We start from the raw sequence: 21,757 nt of genomic DNA, 5'->3' as shown, positions 1-21,757 counted from the left end.
CTATTTCACTCTTTTGGGCATAGGGATATTTCTAAGGCCTGATGTTTGAAGTATCACTTCATGGAATCAAGTGAATAGCATGATCATAACCACGAATCGGTGGGAGGCCTTGGGAGTCACAAACACCTTGGAATGATTTTCCAAGGCTTTTTGGAGATCTAGAGAAATGGATGACTTAGATGTTTGAACATTTATGAACATAATTGTGAAATTACTGCTCATTTTTCCTTCTTAAAAAGCTTTTTCATGCCATTAGAGATGATTTTATTCCTAGTTTTCCCTATGATACCCCTTAATTCAATTTCATTTCCTTCCAAAAAAAACGAGAAAAGTTCTTGAAGATTAAAATCTATCATCCCCAAAGACTGTAACCATTTGAATCCTAGTACAATATCAACACCACTCAATGGAATGGAAAACATTGGACTATTTAATACATATTCTCCCATGGAAATCTTGATATTATGGAGCTTTCAAAAGAAATTTATAGTTCCTCCATTTTCAACCATCACTTAAGACTCTAGTGTTGGATATAGAAAGTAATTCAATCCCTTGGCTACCTTACAATGAATAAATATATGGGTACTACCTGAATAAATCAACTCTATTACTTTTTTCTTCTTGATATATCCTTCTATCTATAGAGTTTGAGGTGTGGTGATTTGTGATAATGCATTACAAGATATTGTTAGATTAATTTCTTCTTTTTATGGGGTTGGTTCCTTGTGTATATCCTCTTATTTTGATGCTCCTTGTTAATTTTCTTATTCCTCTTCAAAATATATCTAAAATAGTTTCTTCTTAGCACACTTATAACCTTTAGTGTATTTTCTATCACTACTATGACAAATACCTTATGCTCTTTTTTCCTCCAATTTTTGTGGTGTCAACCTTGTAGGTTGTGGAAGGCTAGTAGTAGTAGCACTTCCATCTTAATAACTGTGAGTGGTAGACTTACTTGTTGCCTTAATTTTTATTTCAACTTTTCTTACCACCTTGAATGCCTTCTCCAATGAATTAGGTTCCCAAAGGCGAACCTCATGTTGTATTTTATCCTTTAAAGTCACTATGAAAACATGAATTCTATGCTCCTTTGGAATATCATTTACCTTGATATTCAATCTTTGGATGTCGTCAATGTCCTCTACCATTGAACTCTTTTATTTGAAATTTATCGATTGGCTAAAGAAGGTATTTATATTTGTATCCTCAAAAGGTGCCACCAATTCTTCCACAAAAACTTTCCAAGTGACAATTTATTTATGAGAAAAAAACCATTGATACCACACAAATTGATTTTTTTCTAAATACAAAGATGCAATGCACACCTTTTCTGTGTTCGAAACATCATGTAGAATTTCTCCATCTTTCCTTGGTGGAGGACTTCCAAAAATTAACTTCTTTTTAACCCACGAAATTTTGACTATTTTCCACTTGGAGAGAAATCAATTTCTCTATAATTATTTTTTGACTCAAAATTAGTAAATTTTATGCCTTAAGATTTTTATTTAATTTAGCAAAAAAATTTGATTAATTGAAACTAGAGGGGATTTAGCAAATTTTCCCCTCTCAAATATTTTAGCTATGGTGTCTGACTACGAGGGACCATGCACTAAATTATTTTTTACATCAAATAATTACAAATTCAACCATTAGAAGGGGGAATACACATTTAGACTAGACCATCAATCAATTACCCAATTCTGTGGCACAATACGATCTAGTATGAAACCAAGTGTGCTTGTACTAAAATAATTTAGCCATGGTTTCTCACTGTGAGGGACCATGCACTAGACTTATTCACAAACATAGTTTTACAATAGACTTGCTATAACACTAAGACTCACCTAAGACCTTGTCATTGAATTCCACCCTAACTTTTGGGTTTATGTTGGAAGAAAAACTCTGCCAATTAGGTGTGTCTAAAAACACACATAATTCAGGGAGGTTAAAAAACTTCCTTGGATGAAATCATTTGCTAAAATCAACGGCTTACCTAGGTGTTGTTATATAATTGAATGGTCATACTAGCATCATCTACAATAAAACTTCAAGAAATTTGGTTTACAATGATATAATCATGTTGATTGATGACTTTGATCTTTGAAAAAATTCTCTTGACTTCCTTTTTCATTTCTTTCTCCGATTGTTGACAAAAATGTGGATAACATGATCAACTAATGCAAGAGAGTGCATTGTATTTTCCTCTAGAAGGTGCACTAGAGATGCCTCTAACAAAACACGACACTTCATGTTTCTTTAGAAAGGAACTTGAACACTTAGAAAAACTTGAACAACAAGCATGGAGCAACTTTAATGACTTGAAGCGATAGATCACATAGTCATTAGGAGGCTCCAATTTTTGAATATAGGAAAAATTTTGGAGGGTGTTGTAGCAAATACAACAGAACCATAAATGTCTCTCATGATGGTGTTATGTATTTTGAATGGCAAGAAGGCTTTTTCGTGATTTAAATATGCATGTGTTCCCTTCATCCGTACAATAGTCATAATAGGAGTGTTATTTAAACGAGTACATATCATATTTAATTATCTTAATAGTATGATTGAGAAGGTTCATAATACTACAAAGAAACCTAGTGTTTTTTCTTCTTTCCATATGTCTTCATATCTATTGGACATCGTATATGCAAGAAATGCATTTCTATGTTTGAAACTCAATCAGTGTGCTTCAAATGTTCTTATTCATGTTTATTTCTAGGCCTTATGGAATAATAAATGGAAAAAATTGTTTATTGCTTCCTTTTTATTGCTTATATAGTGCATGGTTGTGGTTGAACTTGCAAAGGGTTGTTCAACACAATTGTTTGAAAGAAAATTGTGGGAATCCAAACCCATTTAAAGTTTGTGAATGCTATTTAGGTTGAGGGCCACTTGTAATAATGTCACCATGTAGAGAAGAAACAACATAAGGAGTTTTTAGAAACCAATAAATTGTAAGAATTGAGAAGAAGAATAAAATATTTGGAAAATTGAATACTTGGGGATGATAACATAAAATTAGAGTTGGAAGATGAAATCAAAGAGGAAGGAAATGTTCTAGAAGTGGACCCAACAATACTTCATATCCTTTTTGAAAAATATAGGTAGAAAGAATTAGAGGAAATTTAAACCTAAAAGTGGTCTCCAAAGGAAAAATAATAAAATAATAGTTAAAATAATAAAATAAGAGTTATGAATTTTGGAGGGAAAAGAAAAAAAACTATTTTTTTTAATTGTATTGTTTGTTTATCTCCTTATAGGTTTACTTAAATTTCAAGTGTAGATACTCATTGGATATATAATTAAATTCTACATCCAATGAATACCCATTATGCATACTTTTGAGAAGACCCACATTGATAAAAAAATTAAGATACATTAAAATGCATGTTCAACACACTCTTTTAAAGTACATTCAATTTGTATCAATGTGGGTCTTCTGAAAAGTATGAATAATGGGTAATCATTATATGTGAAATTTAGTTCCACATTCAACAAGTGCCTAAACTTGAAATTTTAGTAAACCTATAAGGAGATAAGTAAAATATACAATTAAAAAAATAGTTTTTCTTTTTTTCCCTCTAAAATATTTACATGTACCTCTTTTTAAATTTAAATTATTTTGATTGGTTTACATATTATGACACAAAAATTACATGAAATTTTCATGGTCACTTTTAGGCTGAAATTACCTCTAAAGTATGATGTTGGTTCGAAGGTTGGGACTCTCATTGATTGGATAGGAGAGCTCAAAAGGTACTTTGAGTATGAGAATGTTTAGCACCACAATTCTGTTCAATTTTCCATGACCAAGTCAAAGGACCATTCTTCACTATGGCGGGAAATGTTACAAAAATATAGGGTATACAACTTGCAAGAGAATATTAGAACCTAGAGCAAGATAGTGAACAAAATAAAGGAGAAATTCCTACTTGCTAATTACAAATAAAGATTGTGTAAGAAAGTACAAAATATAGGGTAGAAAGTGCTAAACTTTTAGGAGTACATGAAGTTACTTTTCAAGCTACACTCAAGCTAAGGATTAAAGAACAAAATTATCAAAGAGTGGAGAGATACATGAATGGATTAAAGTACCATATTCAAGATGAGACAAGCACACAATTCTTTCAAAATGTAGATGAATATTATCAATTTTACTTTAAGGTGAAAGAGAATATTGGTAGAGAAAAAAACCATAAATTTTGAGGAAAAATAACAAAGGTATAGCTAGAGTAAGAGCTTCTACACAAAATGAAAAGAAAAAAGAATCCAGTAGTAGCCAAGCAAATAAAGGAGGAAATGGAACTAGTAGAGGTAGAGGGTTCATAAGAGGAAAACATAAGTATATTACTACCTGCTAAAAATGTGGAGTAGAGGGGCATAAGGCATTTGAGTGTTTGGAAAATAATAATGTAGGAAGAAGAGGTGAAGCCAAAACATAGGTGACAAATGTAGGTGTGACAAACACAATTGGTAAAATTGTAATGGTCCTTCAATATGAACAACGTGAGAATTCGATGTTTCCAAGGGTATTCCTTAAACATAAAAAGAAGATGACAAAAAAACCATGGTCACATCAAGGGATGTTTTTTAGGACTAAATTTAAGATTTCGGAAAATGTTTTATTCTAGTCATAGATAGTGGAAGCACATAAAATTTTTGTACATATAAATCATAGAAAAGTAAAATGTATTCCCCATCCCAATCCATATTGTGATATATTAATGATTTTTAAATTTTTAAATTGAAAACTTAAGTGAATAGGTCTTATGTGACATTGTAGAGATGGATTCATGTAATGTACTAGCTTGGAAGACCATTGGTTGCTTGATAGGAATGTTTTCTATGATTATAGTTAGAATACTTATGAATTCACAAAGGCTATAACATAGTGCAAGTTAGAACCAATGCTAGAAACTCTAATGACAATAGTAGGAATCGATAGTGCAAAGATGGAAGTACTAGTAGCAGAATTGTGTTGTGTTCAAGTAAGGAGTTTTTAGGAAAATGGAAAAAGGTTCATTATGTTTTCTCACAATGTTGAAACAAGTCCAAGAAGGCGGGAAAAGGACTTTATACCACTAGAAATGTAACCTTTATTGAAGGAATTTCAGGAGGTTGTTGAGAATGATTATGGAGCTGGATGACCTCCCATAAGAAGTATATCACATCATATTGACTTGATATCAAAGTCAAGTCTACCTAATAAATCTCCTTGTTGGTTCCTCCATTAAAAAGTGAATAATTGAATAAGAAAGTACACGATTTTCTTGACAAAGGACTAGCTAGAGAAATTTTAAGTCCCTATGTTATGCCTTCAATGTTAGTAACCAATAAAGGATGCGAGTATCAAATGTCTATATATTTGGAGGCTATTAATAATATCAATATCAAGTATAGACTTCCCTTACCTAGAATGGATTACCTCATGGATTGTTTTATTGGGGTCAAGTACTTTTCCAAGATCAATTTTAAGAGTTGATATCATCAAATTCAGATAAGGGAAGGCGATGAATGGAATACAACATTCAAGATTAAGGATGGATTATTTTAATGACTCATCATGCCATTTGGGTTAAAAATCCCTCCAACCATGCTCATGAAACTTATGCATGATTTTATGAAACTATTTTTGCGTAAGTTTTTTCCTGTATACCTATATGACATCTTGATCTTCAATAATACCAAGGAATAACACTTGGATCATGTGAGAAAGGTGCTACAACGATTAAGGGAAGATAAAGTATTGATAAATTTGAAAAGGTGCATTTGTTTGAAGGAGGAGTTAGTGTGCTTGGGATTTGAAATATCCAAGGAAGGATTGGAGATTGATCCTAAAAAGGTAAAGGCTATTTTGGATTGGCCAACACTGAACTTTGCCTTTGATGTGAGAAGCTTTCATGGTTTAGAAAGATTCTATGTCAGGAAATTTATCTGAAACTTCAACGATATTTGTGCAACGCTTATAGAATGTATGAAGAAAGGAAATTTCTATTGGATAGAAAGAGTCATGAAATCATTTGAGAACTTGAAGAAAAATGTGTTTTTAGTGGATTGTGTTGTGAGTGGTTCAACAATTGGAGTAGTTTTGAGTGAAGAAGGGAGATTGATTTTATTCTTTAGTGAGAAGCTAAATTATGGTAAGAAGAAGTACTCCAGTTATGATTAGGACTTATTTAATATTGTACAAACTTTTAAGAAAAGGCGACATTACCTACTACCGAATTAGTTTATTTTTTTTCACTAATCACAAGGTACTACAATACATCAACATTCAAGGTAAACTTATTCCAAAGCATTCCAAATGGATATAATTTTTGTAAACTTACATGTTTGTTTTGAAACATAGGTCTAGAAAATCAAATAAGGTTATAGATTCATTAAGTCACATGATAATTTTATTGAATACCTTGTCAATTGAAGTTGCAAGCATCAAATGTAAGAAGGATTTGTATGAAGAGGATGTAGATTTTACATAAGCTTGGAGGGCATTCAAGACAGTTTGGAGTATTGATAGAACTCCATACTTGGATTTCCAGACCCAAGAAAGATTCTTGTTTAATAAACAAGTTTTGTGCATTCCTCAGAGCTCATTGTTGATGACTATTGTTAAATAACTACATAGTGGAGATTGGGTGGACATTTAGGGGTTGACAAGCCCATAATGTTGATGAAGGAGAGACACTGTTTTCCCAACATCAAGAAGGATGTTAAGAATTTCTTTTATTGTTATAGGATTTATTAGTTAGTGAAATAAAGGAGTCAAAACACAAGGTTATATACTCCACTACCAATACCAGAGAGGCATTTATAAGATGTATGGACTTTCTTTTAGGACAACCTGAAACAAAGAAAGGTCATGATTTTGTGATGATTGGAGCAGACAAGTGTTGAAAATGGAACATTTCATACCATGTAAGAAAATCAATGATGCTACTAAAGTGATTTTTTTTCTCTTTTGCAAAACTATGAGATTACATGGACTACCATGGAGTATCACTTCTAATAGAGATACCATATTCCTTTGATATGTTTGGAGGGTATTTTGGAATAAAATGGGTTCGAATTTGTTGTAAAATTTTACATGCTATCCACAAATAGAAGAATATATTGAGGTGGTTAACAAGAGTTTTGGGAATTCTCTAAGGAGTTTGAGTGAAGAAAAACAATGACAATGGGATTTGGTTTTGACATAGGATGAATTCACTTAAACTAATTATATCAGGGTATATTTTAGAAAGAGTCCATTTCATATTGTTTATGGTATGTCACCAAGGGGAGTTTATGATTTCGTTAAGTTTCGAATATGGAAGATAAAATGAGTGTTGATGAAAATGAATTTGTAAAGGACAAGGCCAGAAATTCAGCAAAAAGTCAAACAAAATATGTAATGGAGTAATGTTGGATATAAGAAAGGGGTATATAAGTGAAGGAGACAAAAGGAATTTAAAATAGGAGAGTTGGTGATGGCATATTGTTGACGGGTAAAAATGCACTACCAACTATTAAAGGGATCTCCCCAATTTACAGTCCCAATTAGACCTCACATCATTAGGGATAAGAGTCCCATTCGGTATGTGGTCACAATTTCCAACATGTTTTTTTCTTTCTCTTGGGTTATGAGTGAAGAGATGTTAATGTGAAGCAAAGTGTGAAATATCCAGTGTGAATATAAATCAACTCAGAAATGACAAAATTGAAACACAATAGACAACAGTGTTGAGCTAATTTGTTTACCGAAATTAACACAAATATTTCTTATCAATCCGGGTTGGTAATACTTTGAGGCAAGTTCACTATGTGTGAATATCAGATGTAATCAAACCTTGAAAGATAAGTTTTTCAAAAACTAAAGCAATACATACTACAACTCCAATTCAATTGGTTTGAAAAGAGGAAAAACACTGAAATGGTTCTTAACTCAAGAAGTCCACTTCTACCTCAATTACTACTTAATGAATCAGAGATTGAAACTAAGAACTTAAGATGGATAAATTATCAATGAAATAAGGCTCCTAACTTAAGAGACACATAATATGTTTCATCATAATTCATTCACCTTAATGCCAAAATTACATAAGGAAACTACTTGCATGTAATCAAAGGAAACTAGTTACAGTTCACCAAGTTAACAGAAGGAGTGCTCAACTTGAGCACTTTGTTTTTTCCAACTTAATAAAATGATGAACAAGCTAAGATCTAATGAAATCAATCACCATACATTAACCATAAATCAATTTGCAATAAAGCATGAAACTAGTTCTACAATAACCAGATTACAGGAAATAAAACTAGTTAACAAGGAAGTGTACTTAGCTTGGAATGGGGGCCCTCCACCCTTGCTTTGCACACTTGAAGAGTGATATCAGAAGCTAAAATTCAGTCACACATCCATATCATTGAACAGCAAAATAATAATAGAACAAGTCTTCAAATTAACTCTCCAATCCAAAAGTGTCTCAGCATAAAAGTATAATAAGTCAATACATAAGCCATCAAAGTCTTGGCTTTTAAATAGAAGTCTCATGAAACAAACTGATCTATAATAATTCAAACAAACCCATCTACTCTTATCCATCTATCTAAGTCGAATTCATCACTCCCATCCCAAGAGATATGGTCAATCCCATAGAATATCAAAACTACCCTATTTCTATGGGATTTCTGAATGACTAGTCATGATTGACTAGCACTAAATGGGCCTAATAAAACTTGTTCTGTTCGAATGAATCATAGCTGGCTTAGTCCTAGTTCCCAAGCTATCCATCCATCCATCCAATTTGTGCCCAAGTGTCCTGCAACCATATCAACCATAGAGCTATTACGGGAATTTTGAATCTGCCAATGTTTTCACTTAAAACCAAATTTTCATAAAAAGTTTAGAATTTGAAAAATTAAAATTAAATACATGAATGGATATAAAATAAATCAAAATGGGATGGATAAAGTGAAAAATGGATGGTAAATAAATGGATTAGTAAGTTTCTTAGAGCAAAAACAAGACCAAAACTGAGGGCCAACAAACAATATAAAATCCCAAAAAAAATACCAAGTAAATCACAAGATGGATTAGTTAGCTAAAGCCATCGAAGGCATACAAGAGTAAAGAGAACACCATAAACTAATTGCAAAGTAGTTCACAACTAATGATTGGTGTAATGTGGGGAATGAAAGAGAAGAGATCCATTAGAAGGTATGTGAGTCGTAAGCCATGAATTAGTTCATTAACATATAACTCAGGTGAAAGTAAACATACACAAAAAATAGAAGTGTATGATAGCTTTACAACCATCATGAAAGTACACAATAATCATGCCAAAAGTGGAGAGCTTCTTATTGATAATGCTACAAACTAATGTACATGTATCACAAGTCCATCAAGATCTAATAGTGGAAGGAAGGTAGCTACTAATATCATTTCCAAATCAGCCTTAGGCCTCACTACAACTCAATCCTAAAATACCAAGGGTTCTAGGAGTGACTTATGTGCTAAAATTGCCTCAAGTAATAAAAGCCATTTTCTAGAAGAATTATGGTACATTTATAAAAATGGGTAGGTAAATATTCGCCTTGCCCATGGCTTCTCAAATACCTATGACTTTTCATAATGATAATATATTTTCATATTCATATTGACTCTTACATGGATTTTGGTGTTTCCCCATTTTCATAATTACGACAAAATAATATTTATAGTATAACAAAAAAATACAATAAGTCAAAGTTTCTGACATGTCCTTATGAATGATGGATGAGGCGATCAGTTGTTCTCACTTATCCCTCTCCATGCATTTATTCTAACAATTCTCTTCAAGGAAAAACCTCCTTTTGAATTCCTTACTAAGACTTCATGGAAGAGTTACAGGAGGTCCCTTCACACTTTTTGCCTAGGCAACAATTTGAGCATCCCTAACTGCATACTTTGGCTAAGCATTTAAAACATCGTGAAGAATGTCCCACTCACTAAGAAGCTAAAATAAGCATTCATCATATTCCACACTTTTTTGTTCCATCCAAAACACGTTCATGTACATAAGTTATACTTCCTTTGTCACTTTCTACCATTCTTACCATGTTATTGCAAAAGATTGCAGAGGTAAATCCTTGTAAATATGGGAAAGCTTATTGGAACTTCTAAAATGAAAATATGAACATGTTTAGAAATTTTTTTGCGTACGTTTGAGTAGTTCTCTTTATTTGAGAAAAATTAGGATATATCCTAAACAATTATTCATAGGTTATTTGCGCCACAATTGATGTATCTGCGTGTATTTGGACTCCATCTTTGGCCTCTACAACCTCATGAATTCCATCTGACCACCTCCTTTTCTTTTCAAATATGCTCATTATCTCATTTATAATTTTCACTTTTCCATCTTTGACGGTGGTAAAATTATTTTCCCTTTATAGTTCTTATCACAAACTTATAGACCTTTCTCAATGTTCCTTTTCATCCCACAAATCGCTTTTCTCATGGGATAACTCTTGAACTCCGTATCCATTCCTTGGTGAGCTCTACATTGTAATGATAAGAATGTACAAGAAACTCAACAATTTGAGAAGTTATAGGATACCATGCTACATCTTTACTAGCTTCACCACCTATATATAGTGAATTGTTTCCTTCATCTATTAGGACTTAATCAACCCCATCCATAATAGAACATTTGAAAGGATTGGGCCATCCCATAAAAAGTTTTTTTACTTTCACAAAGGTTTTCATGAAGATAGTTGACCCAAGTTTCGAGTTGTTTGAATATGTGATATTGCGTGCATAATTAGCACTTCTTTCCTTAGGACTCATGTTATCTTGGATACAACCTACATAAATTCCTATGATTTGATGGATGCGCGCCATCCACTCAACATCGTGTTATTCCAGGTAATCATTAATAGTCACACAAAAATCTCCACTTCCAGTTAAAGAGTTGAGATAAGTTTCTAATGTGGATACCAGAGTTTTCTTCCATGTCTTCATCTTTTCAATGATTTCCATATCTTTGATTGGTTACTTTGAGCTTGGTGACCTTCATTGAGAATAAAATACCTATGTTAACCAAAATTATTTTTCCAATAGTTTGAGCATCATGATATGGGATATGTTTTCCTCGTGCACTATGACACTACACTAGCTTGTTTGGCCATGCCATGTAAACCTACCTCATCGTTAATTTTGCACTGTGGCATAAGGAAGGAGAACAATCTTAACAAGTTAACATGCAATGCACCATTATTACCTACCTGGAATAGTGGACTATGTTGTGGCACTTAATAATATTTATAGTCTTAAGAGGCTAATGTGTGATGCATCGTTATTACTTTCTTGGGAGAGTGGATGATATTGTGGTGCAACAATGGTGAATAATATTAAGAATTTATCATGTAGTGTGTTGTCATTATCTTGTTGGGAAATAATCCCTTTTTAATTCAATATCCTCTACATTAGTAGATACCTTTTGATAGTACCCCCCTACCTATGATTATTGTTTGAATGATTTGTTTATCTCCTTTGGTAATTCAATATCCTTGAGCATTCCTTAGATTTTAGTTTTGCACTGGCTTCCACACTTTGCTTTAATCTTAAAAATCATTGAATTATCTACATCAATGGATGCACTTTTTCCTAAAGGCATTCATTTTGAAAAATATTGTTTATATATTGCTTTGAAGACATATTTTCCTTAAATAAACTTGAACAAACAAGATATCTATATAGTGTGTTGTCCAATTCCTCCTTTGAAATACATTTGTTAATAGATCAAAGTTTCTTATCAAGAAATTCAACAACAAGTTCTATTGGTATGTTCATGTCATTGTCTTTTATTTCATCGAATACAATGCCTCACCTAGTAGCTTTAATGTATGCACAGAGAGTCTAATGAAGAAACTCAAGTGCATTTACGCTCCGAAAAGAGAGTACATGCTTTGAAGTTCTGGAATGTGACTAGCATCCATGAGAAAAGTAAATCCCCTATCCACAATCACATGAGTGTGACGATCTGCTAGTTGTTTTTATTCACATGCATAAAAATTAGCAATGCCTTCAAGGAATGGCTTTTCAAAACTCTTTAAATACCCTCAAAATATGGTTTACAAGAGTCATGATAACTACTTATCCCATTATCTCCTTATCAATCAATCTCAAAAGGTTTTTTACTATCTTATAATGATAGATGCCTATGGAATAATTATAGTCCCATGTCCCAAATAGAATGAGCATTTTCATTTTCTATAACATATGCATGATCGATATAGATTTATACTTCGAATCATCAACATTTGATCACAAACACCTTGCTGACATTTTCAACAAGTTATATTAAGACTATTGGATCAAGACTTTTCCCAATTAAATATTGTGTTGTGGCAACAATGTGTGCGTCACACTCCTATAGAATACAATAGTAAATCTTTCCTACCATTTGGTGCAAAGAAAGGTCCTGTAGAATCTAATAAAATTCATCAAGGCTATAAGACATTGGTTGCTTCAAATGAATGGATATATAAGCTTCTTTCACTATTTATTGCAATGGGGTTGGGTTTATCACTAAGTTGTAGTTGCAACACATCATAGGTTTCTACATTTTGAAAATAATGAGGAGCTTTACCTTGATCAAGTCATGTTCATGCTTTATTACTTGAGAAATTCTAGAACTTGCATCTATTTCCTTCCTCACAAGAGTTATGGAAGTGGATTTCTCAATAGGGATTGAATTTATGACATTACTATAATTTTGTGGCTCAAAAGCACTAAAATATTTGATCTTAGCTATCCCCCTTTCATGCTTGTTAACTCGAATGGTTTTAGCATTTAAATATTCTTTTGTTGCCAACATCTCCAAACCTAAATATTTAGAACTACAAATTTTTATTTCAAAGCCATTTTTTCCTCCCTATGCCAATTAATGAGGAATGGGAACATTGTGGGTGTAACCACAATTCTAGGCATATGACATATCTCATTAATCTTAGCAAAAGAGAATAAGTTTAGTTTCCCCCCAATGGTCATGCACAACAAAACAAGACATGGAGGAATTTCTTTCACTCCATCATATTTTAGAAAGATGATATGGAAATCAGAGCAACTCCTATCCATTGCAATCCAAAAAATGATGTTTTCATCACCATTTCCTTACAAATCAATTCTTGGAAGCCATCTATCACTAACAATATCGAAAGACAATGTTTGTGTCCTTCCATTTTCTCGAACCTATCTATACATCCATGTAATTCAAAAATAATCATGGTCCTCATTTAGGATGTAAAATTGATGCATTAATTGAAGTGAATAAAGGATCAGATGCCACCCTCTCAAAATCAATGAATTCCTCAGAAAGACTGCTATTTATAGATATTCAAATTCCTCCTCTTCTTTGTAGAAACCATTGTATGTGAATGTACATATGACAAGTTGGACACTAATTGGCAGCATCAACATGGGGACATTATGTAAGAACATTTTTTTATCATTAGCAATGCATGAAAATTTTTAGAAATTAATATACGAAGCAATGAAACACAGAAAATATTGTAGAAACACATAAAACAAGAGAGAGATGGATATACATGGCTAACCCAATTTTGACTACTTCCATGGAGAAATAACCAGTCCTTCCTTTTATATTATTCAAGAAAATGAAGAGATACAAGCTACAACAAATCCATTTTAATTTTTTCTTCTCTCTCACACAACCTCCTCTCTCTTTCTCCCTTAGAATAGTGATACACAATCACAATGAAATTCCCTCATAAAAACCAAGGGTTTCCTTCTAGGGAAAAAACCCTAAATTAACATAATTGCTATTGTCAAATCATGTGCCTAATGAACAACCCATAATGACTACGAAATTGTAGAAATTCTCCAAATTCTCTACAATTATAGCTCTAAGACCATGTAGAAAATTTGACTGTAGATTAACCTGAAAATGCAATATACCAAAGAAAAATACTATAAACTACTTCTACTATCAATTATCTTTGCGCAAGCTTAAAGATTGAGAAAGATTTGAGTTGAACACATGTAGCCAGAAGAAGAAGAATCGATGCACATGAAACACAAAAAATACTCAGGGGAAAGCCTCAGCTAAAAACCCCACTGTCTGTATTATCATACAAGGTTGAAATACATCAGAATTATAGAAATCCTTAGCTCTCATAACTAGCCAAATCTCAGTACAATTCTCCTGGATGCTCATAGGCAATCAAGGCTTCTCACAAACCTTCTCCTCTACCCTCCAAGCTCCTATTTCCTTGCACTGTTTCTCCTAGGTGATCCTCCTGTTACCAAGTGGAAAACTCTCAACCAAGTGGAACATTGATCTCTCACACTGATCTCACAGCCTTTCAGAACTGCACAATCCTCAAGGAACCTTACCTTGACTGCATACATGAGTTTTCTTTATAGGAAAACACATGCAACTGATAGTACATTGTCCTTAAAATTTAGCTCAACTAGGTCTTTCTCATAATAGACATGCATGAGTTTTTGATGAGGGAATCTTTAGTTATCTGGAGTACACTGGTTGAGTGCATGCATGCATCAACTGACTAATAACTCACAATTAGTTCATCAAATAGTTTGGAACTAAATTAACTGGACTTAACTCAGTAAACTGAACTTAACTTAGTAAACTAAGCGAACTAATTACAACTCAAATATAACTCAATCTTATCTCCTTAATTAAGGGATATCTCCTTAATTTAAGGGATAACTCTTGCATGACTTTAGAAAGACTTCTAACGTGAATTTCTCCAACTATTTGATCCATAATGAATTAATTAATTATTTCCAAGCAGCTGGTGAGACTAAATTTGATTTTAATTCACAATTTTAATTCAAGGACAAACTAAAACTGGAATTTCTGGTTTCTATTTTTATCATTTCTTGTTGCTATTTTCAATAGAAATTACAATATTTTACAAGGCAACTTTTCTTCTATTTTTATCTTCAGGAGCTCTTCCCCCAAACCCCCTCTAAGTGGGGGCTCATAAAATCATCGTTGCCCCTAGACCCCCTTGAAAACAATCATATGGGCGGTATTTCCACCCCATTAGGAACAAGAATCCAATGTCGCTGAAACAAAAAACCTATGAATAAACAAGAAGATAATCAGGTTCCACACTCAACAATCTCCCACTTCAAGACTAATTATATAAAATCCATCCATGCTTCAGTTGTTGGTAAATGACTCCACTTGGACCTAGTTGTTTCTCATTTTCATCATCATACTTGAATACAAATTGAAACTAAGAAGAATTTTAGTTTCTCCCTAGTAAAATTTTTGTTAACATATATGCAGGATTCTAGCTAGTATGTATCTTTTCCAGCTTCAACTATTCATCTTCCAGCAATAATCATATGAAATGGTACTTGATATGTATATGATTAGCCTTGGAATGAAGTGTTGAGTTCTTTTCAATACGAATGGCACTCTAGTTGTCACTGTATAGCCTTCCCATCTTCTCCATCTTGCCCAATTCATCAATAAACCTTTGTTACCAAACCATTTATTTATTAGCCTATGTAGCAGCAACATACTCTACTTCCGTTGTTGAAAGTGAAATAATTTTTTTCAATTTTGAAACCCAACTGACCTTTGTTCCACCTACAGTAAACACATACCATGTGCTTCTCCTCCTGTTATCTCTATCACCTGCCATATCTGCATAAAATTATCCTTTTAGAGAAATGTTTGAACCACCAAATCATAATTCTTGATTTGTGGTACCTCTAAAATACATGAGAATCCACTTCACTATCATCCAATTCTCTTTTCCTGGATCGTTCATATACCTGCTTACAACTCCCACTGCATGTGCAATATGAAGCTTTGTGCAAACCATTGTATACATTAAGCTTCTAATTGTTGATGCACATGGAACTTTACACATATAATCCATTGCTTCCTGAGTCTTGGGACACATCTCCTTACTTAGTTTGAAATGGCTAGCCAAAGGTGTACTAACTAGTTTTTCATTGTACATATGAAATATTTCCAACACCTTTCCTATCTACTCACTCTCAGATAATGTAGTTTGTGAATTTTTATGTCTCTAGTTATTCTCATACCAAGGATTTGTTTTGCATCGCCCGAATATTGCATTGCAAATTAATTTTCCAAGTTTCCTTTGAGCACATTTATTTCTTGCATGCTAGACCCTAAAACAATCATGTCATCTACATACGAATTATAGAAATATAATATAACTGCTGTCATTTTCTTTTTAAGATAAACACAAAGGTCAAAGTGACATCTAGATAGCCTTGTCCAGACATAAACCTGTCAAATTTTAGATACCACTACCTTGGAGCTTGTTTTAAGCCATGCATTCTCTTCTTTAGTTTTCACACTAATTTCTCCTTCCCTTTGACCTCATACCCTTGTGGTTTCTACATATATATTTCTCCATCTGAATCCCCATGGAGAAAGGTTATCTTTACATCTAACTTATCAATATGTAAATATTCTATTTCCACTAGACTTAAAATAGTTCTTTGTTTACCTCCATCTTCTTCCTTCAACATGTAGACCCATTTATTCTGCAATGTGTTTTTACCTGCAAGTAGACTGACTAAGTCACAAGTCTGGTTATGCATCAAGGAGTCCATCTCTTCTTCCATGGTTTACTCCCATTTCCTCTTGGTTTATACCTGCATTTCTTCTTCATATCTTCCGGGTTCACCAGAATCATTCAACAATACATAATATAATGAAGGAGAGTATCGTTCAGGGGGTCTAGTTATCCTAGTAGATCTTCTAACGCCAATTTCATGTGTTTGAGGTGCCTCCTGTGTTTGTTGTGGCTATTGGTCATTGTGATTTTTAGGCACCTTTACTTTTTTTTTATCTCATGAAGCACTATATATTCTTTTTTTTCCTTTTCCTTTTTCTTTCCCTACATTTAATCCTTATACAAGGCCTTTTCATTGAATATGACATAATTTCTCCTAATGATTTTGTTATTTTCCTAATCATATAAGAGATAACCAAAATCATTAACACCATATCCAATAAAGGTACGTTTCTTTGATTTTTCCTCAAGCTTTGTTCTATTTTCTTTATTAATGTGGACAAAGGTTTCACAGCTGAAAGTCTTTAAAAATGAGTAGTTTACCTTTTTACTTGTCTGTGCCTCCTTATGAATACCACCATCTAAGGAATGTAAGACCCTCTATGTATTAGATAAACAAAAATATCTACAATATCTATCCAAAATTCTAAGGGAAATCTTGCATGCAATCTCAAGCACCTTGTACGCTCCATGATTATCTTGTTCATCCTTTCTAACACACGATTTTCTCTCTGCAAATTCCATGCTTTGAACAATAGTTATCAAACTCTTTGTGAAAGTATTCACCTCCATTTTCTAATCTGATACACTTCAACTTCTTTCCTGTCTCATTCTGAACCAAAGCTTTCCATTTCTTGAAAGTACCAAATACATCATATTTATTCTGAATACAATAAATCCAGGTTTTCCTAGTTGCATCATCAATAAAAAAACATAATAGTGAGAGCCATCGAGAGATGATACCTGGGTAGGTCCCATACATCTGTATGCACAAGATATAATTTTTCACTCTTCATTTCCTTCCCAACTCTAAGAAATTTGACTCTGTTATGTTTTCCATAAACACAATTTTGACAGAGATCCAAATAAACATGCTTCAAACCTGGCAACAAATTTCTTCAGTGAAGAATTTGCATGCTTTTCTCACTCATGTGCTCAAGGTTATGATGCCACAATGTTGTATATGCTCCTATGGAGGTTGAATCATTGACATAATTAGAAATTTCATTGCATAAATACAACATACCAACCTTTTCTCCTTTTGCTATTACGAGGGCTCCTTTAGTGATATTCTAGGTTTTGTCTGTGAATGTAGTTACAAAGGCTTCACTGCCTAAGTTCCCTATTGAAATTATATTTTTCTTTAGATATGGAACATGCCTTACCTCCTCTAATATCCATTGGTTTCCATTTTGTTTCTTTATAAAAACTTTACCCATTCCAATGATTTTACAGGGTTTATCATCACCCGAAATAACATCTCCAAAATCTCCTTAAACATAGTCATGAAAATATTTTCTATCAGGTGTGGCGTGGAATGAAGCCCATGAATCTACTGCCTAGACATCAATAATATTTTATAATGAAAGAAACAAAGCATATTGCAACACATCACGAATTACATTATATTATTGATTGTTCTCTTCATGTCCAACTCCTTATTTTCCATTTTGAGACTTACAACCTTTCTTTAGGTGTCCCTTCTTCCCACATTTTTAGCAAACTCTCCCCAATATAGATTTGGATATGTCTTTCCTTAAAATATGGTGATACCTTGGACTCTTTCTTCTTTCTATTTTTCTTCCCCTATTCTTTGCATTCAAAGCATTACCTAATGTCTCACCTGAGATTTTCCTTCGCATTTCCTCGCTAAGCATAGCACCAACAACATCATCAAAGATTTTGAAGTACTAGATCAAGAGACATAGTTACTAATAGCCATAACCAAGCCATTCCAACTTTCTAGAAATGAGCATAGAAATAATAGAGCCCTAACTTCATCATCAAAATGTATCCCTACATAACTCAACTGACTGGTAACCGTGTTAAATTCATTCAAATGATTTGCAATAGATCCACCTTCTGACATCTTCATATTAAATAGATGCTTTTTAAGAAATACCTTATTTGACGTTGAGGGTTTTTCATATAGTTTGGAAAATGTCTTCATTAGACCTTCTATTGTCATTTCCTTTGAAATTTGGTGTTGTAGCCAAAATTTATAAGGTGGAATATTGGTTTAGAGATAGACCGTGCTATTGTTTCTTCTAATATTTAAGAATTTTAACAAAGGGTTTGAGTACTTGTGTGTGTGATTTTGAAGTTTGGGAGAGGATGTGGCATTATCGTGAAATCATATTTAAACGAATCAATATTTGGAAGGCTCCAAAACAAAGTGGTCAGGCCTCATACAAGCACCCAAACCAAATGCCTACACCAAACATAATCTCATCATCAAGCATGACTGGTGGTAAGCCAAATATGCGTATAATATGTTCAACTTATACATGTTGCATCTGGAATATTCACCTTATATTTACTCAAGGTTTATTTTGTAGTGAATTCCTAAAATGCCATGTCAATATACAATCCAAATGTTTTCTTGAAGACAATATATTCAATATTATAAAAAGGAAACTGACAACATGTGGAAACTAAGTTGAATGTGTTTTCTCTTATTATGGTTGGAAACAATCTAAAGCAAAGAAACCAGATGGCAATAAGTTAGAAACTAAATATGGCAAAGTTCATTGTGCCATACCACCTAAATAGGATGAATATTGTCCTCTGGGTAGGAATTATCTACTGATGAATAGAGTGGAAATCCAAAGGACTTGAGTGATAAAAAATGGAGCTCTCAACTAGCATGGCTTAGCAATATTCTAGAGGTAGCTTTACCAACTCTACAGGTGGGTTCTACCACCAGGTGACCCTAAAATTGGACCTAGCCCTGCTAGTACTCACTCTCTTGTAGAAATTGTTATGAGTCTCCATTGGAGTACTCTGGGAATGAAAGAATGGGGCTTGGGGGATCTTATTTTGGATCTTTATTTTCACTATCTTTGTTATGCTTCTAAAATGGCGGTTGATAATATTAGGGGCGAACATATATTTTTTTAGTATGTGGTTTAGGATCTGATATACCATGTAGAACTGAAAAAAGGTGCTTACATGAAGGATATTGTGGATCTAGAAAATAACGACATGCTACGAGAAAGTACTATTTTGAAATTTTTAAGCAATTCAAATGTGATGTGGCCTAGGCATTATATTGGAGTTTACATTTGCAATAAGTTGGTAGTACTTGGTATTCATGGAATACACAGTTCAAGACATTGTTACTGATATGGTTTCTTTGAGCAACTAGGAAATCTCTTTTGATGGATTTCAAGTTTAGGCTTGGTGTTGTAGGATGATGATATCCCAAATATGAATGAGGCATCATTAGCAAGGTTACAAAATGAAATACTTCTTACTAATTAGACAAGCCTTCATTGACTATCTTCAGACAAAGGCAATCCCAACCCATTAGCTCTAAAACCAATTGAAATTACCAAAGAATAATTTTTTGCTCCTAGAACTCTCTTTCATATTCATGGAAGGTGTCTTTCCATTACAGGTGAGAAAACTACAAGAAGTAAAGAAAGTTATACTCTATGGAAATACTATCTATATGAGCACTTTGGTATGATAGTCCTTTTACATACAATTTTATATAACAATAAATGTGACAACAATTACTAGGCATTATTGGATGCTTTCAAGGGCTTGAAATTTTCATAGGTTCTAAGGTTGAGGCTTGTTGGTCATTCTCCTGAGTTTAGAGAGATACATATAGTGTTTCTTGTAAACAAAGCACCACCATTATAACTTTGAATCCAGTTGAAAAGGAAGTAAATTATCTCCCTAGAGGAAAGAATTCAATAAACCATCCTTCTTAGGAGAAGTGAGCGCAGATGAGGGATTCATTGGGTAGTTAATATGGTTTTGAGTGGATGAATTTGATGCTTGCTCAGGCAAAGCCTCATGTAGGATATAGTATCGGTCTATAATGTGAGTGTAACTAGAATTCTTGTAAAGGTCTTGTTTTTGGTCTTTCTTAAAATGCAATATATGCTACAGCAGCAGTGGCTTTTTTTACCAAATAAAAGGCTTAAAGCATGGATGAGAGAATTGTTATGTATATATGTGCAACAATTTCATCAATTGTATTTTTTTCATGGGTGGTGTTTTCTTCCGTGATTCTCTGTTGGAAGTAATGATACTTGTTTTCATTGTTATTGAGAGGAAGGAGAGGAAAAATTTGGATGACATTGGGTGCGTTAGTATCAAAACAATTGATTCCATATCTCCAATGCAAAGGCAATGAAAATAACTTGGTATTATACCTCTTAAAGGTACAGAAGCCATCAATGGTGTACAACATTCATGCTTGGATCCAATGCTTTCCCAGGAAGACAAAGTGCATGAAAGATATCATTAAAGACGGTCATGTAAGTGGATTCGACAAACTACTCATCGAACAAATTGACGGTCTATAGTTGTTCCGACATCACTCATCCTTTGTTCCAGAAAAAACCCAAGTGCCCCCATAAGTTGTTTATAGTTTCTCTTAATGATGTGCACATGACAATCCCTAGGTCCTGTTTGGACTGAATTTTGGACAAAGTTGATTATATGATCATGTTATTTAATTTGTAGATTTAAAAAAGGAGAGGCTCACCAATTTTATAAAATGTACACATTATAAAAAAGAGTGAGCCCTCTTATTTTTGACTTTATAAAATTTATTGAATATTTCCTATTTAAAATACCATATTTATTGTAAAAAATATTTTGAACAATTGTATAATTGTTTCAAAAACAATTTTGTAACTAATTTCAAATAGTTAGTCTGGGGAAATAATAAAAGGTCGAGAATTAGACATTGTAGGGGTTCAGAGATAAATGAATTCTTCGGAAAATGTAATGTGAAATTTCCTTGGAGATTAATGAAAAGATCAGTGTGATTGTAGCTCGTTGATGCATTGTAGTATGTCTTGTTTATTTATTATGTATTATTTCATTCCTATTTTTCTTCATGTGAGGTTGATGTATGGTTCACTTGGTTTTTCCTGAATATTCACATATTTATTTATGTTATGGTTTATAGCAGAAAATACCTGGGTTTACTCAGAGAAAG

The sequence above is a fragment of the Pinus tabuliformis genome, chromosome 9, assembly GCF_031772625.1.
Source record: "Pinus tabuliformis cultivar Carrire ecotype Pingquan chromosome 9, CPIR1, whole genome shotgun sequence".
NCBI lineage: Eukaryota > Viridiplantae > Streptophyta > Pinopsida > Pinales > Pinaceae > Pinus > Pinus tabuliformis.
Note: the sequence above shows the minus strand (reverse complement) of the source record.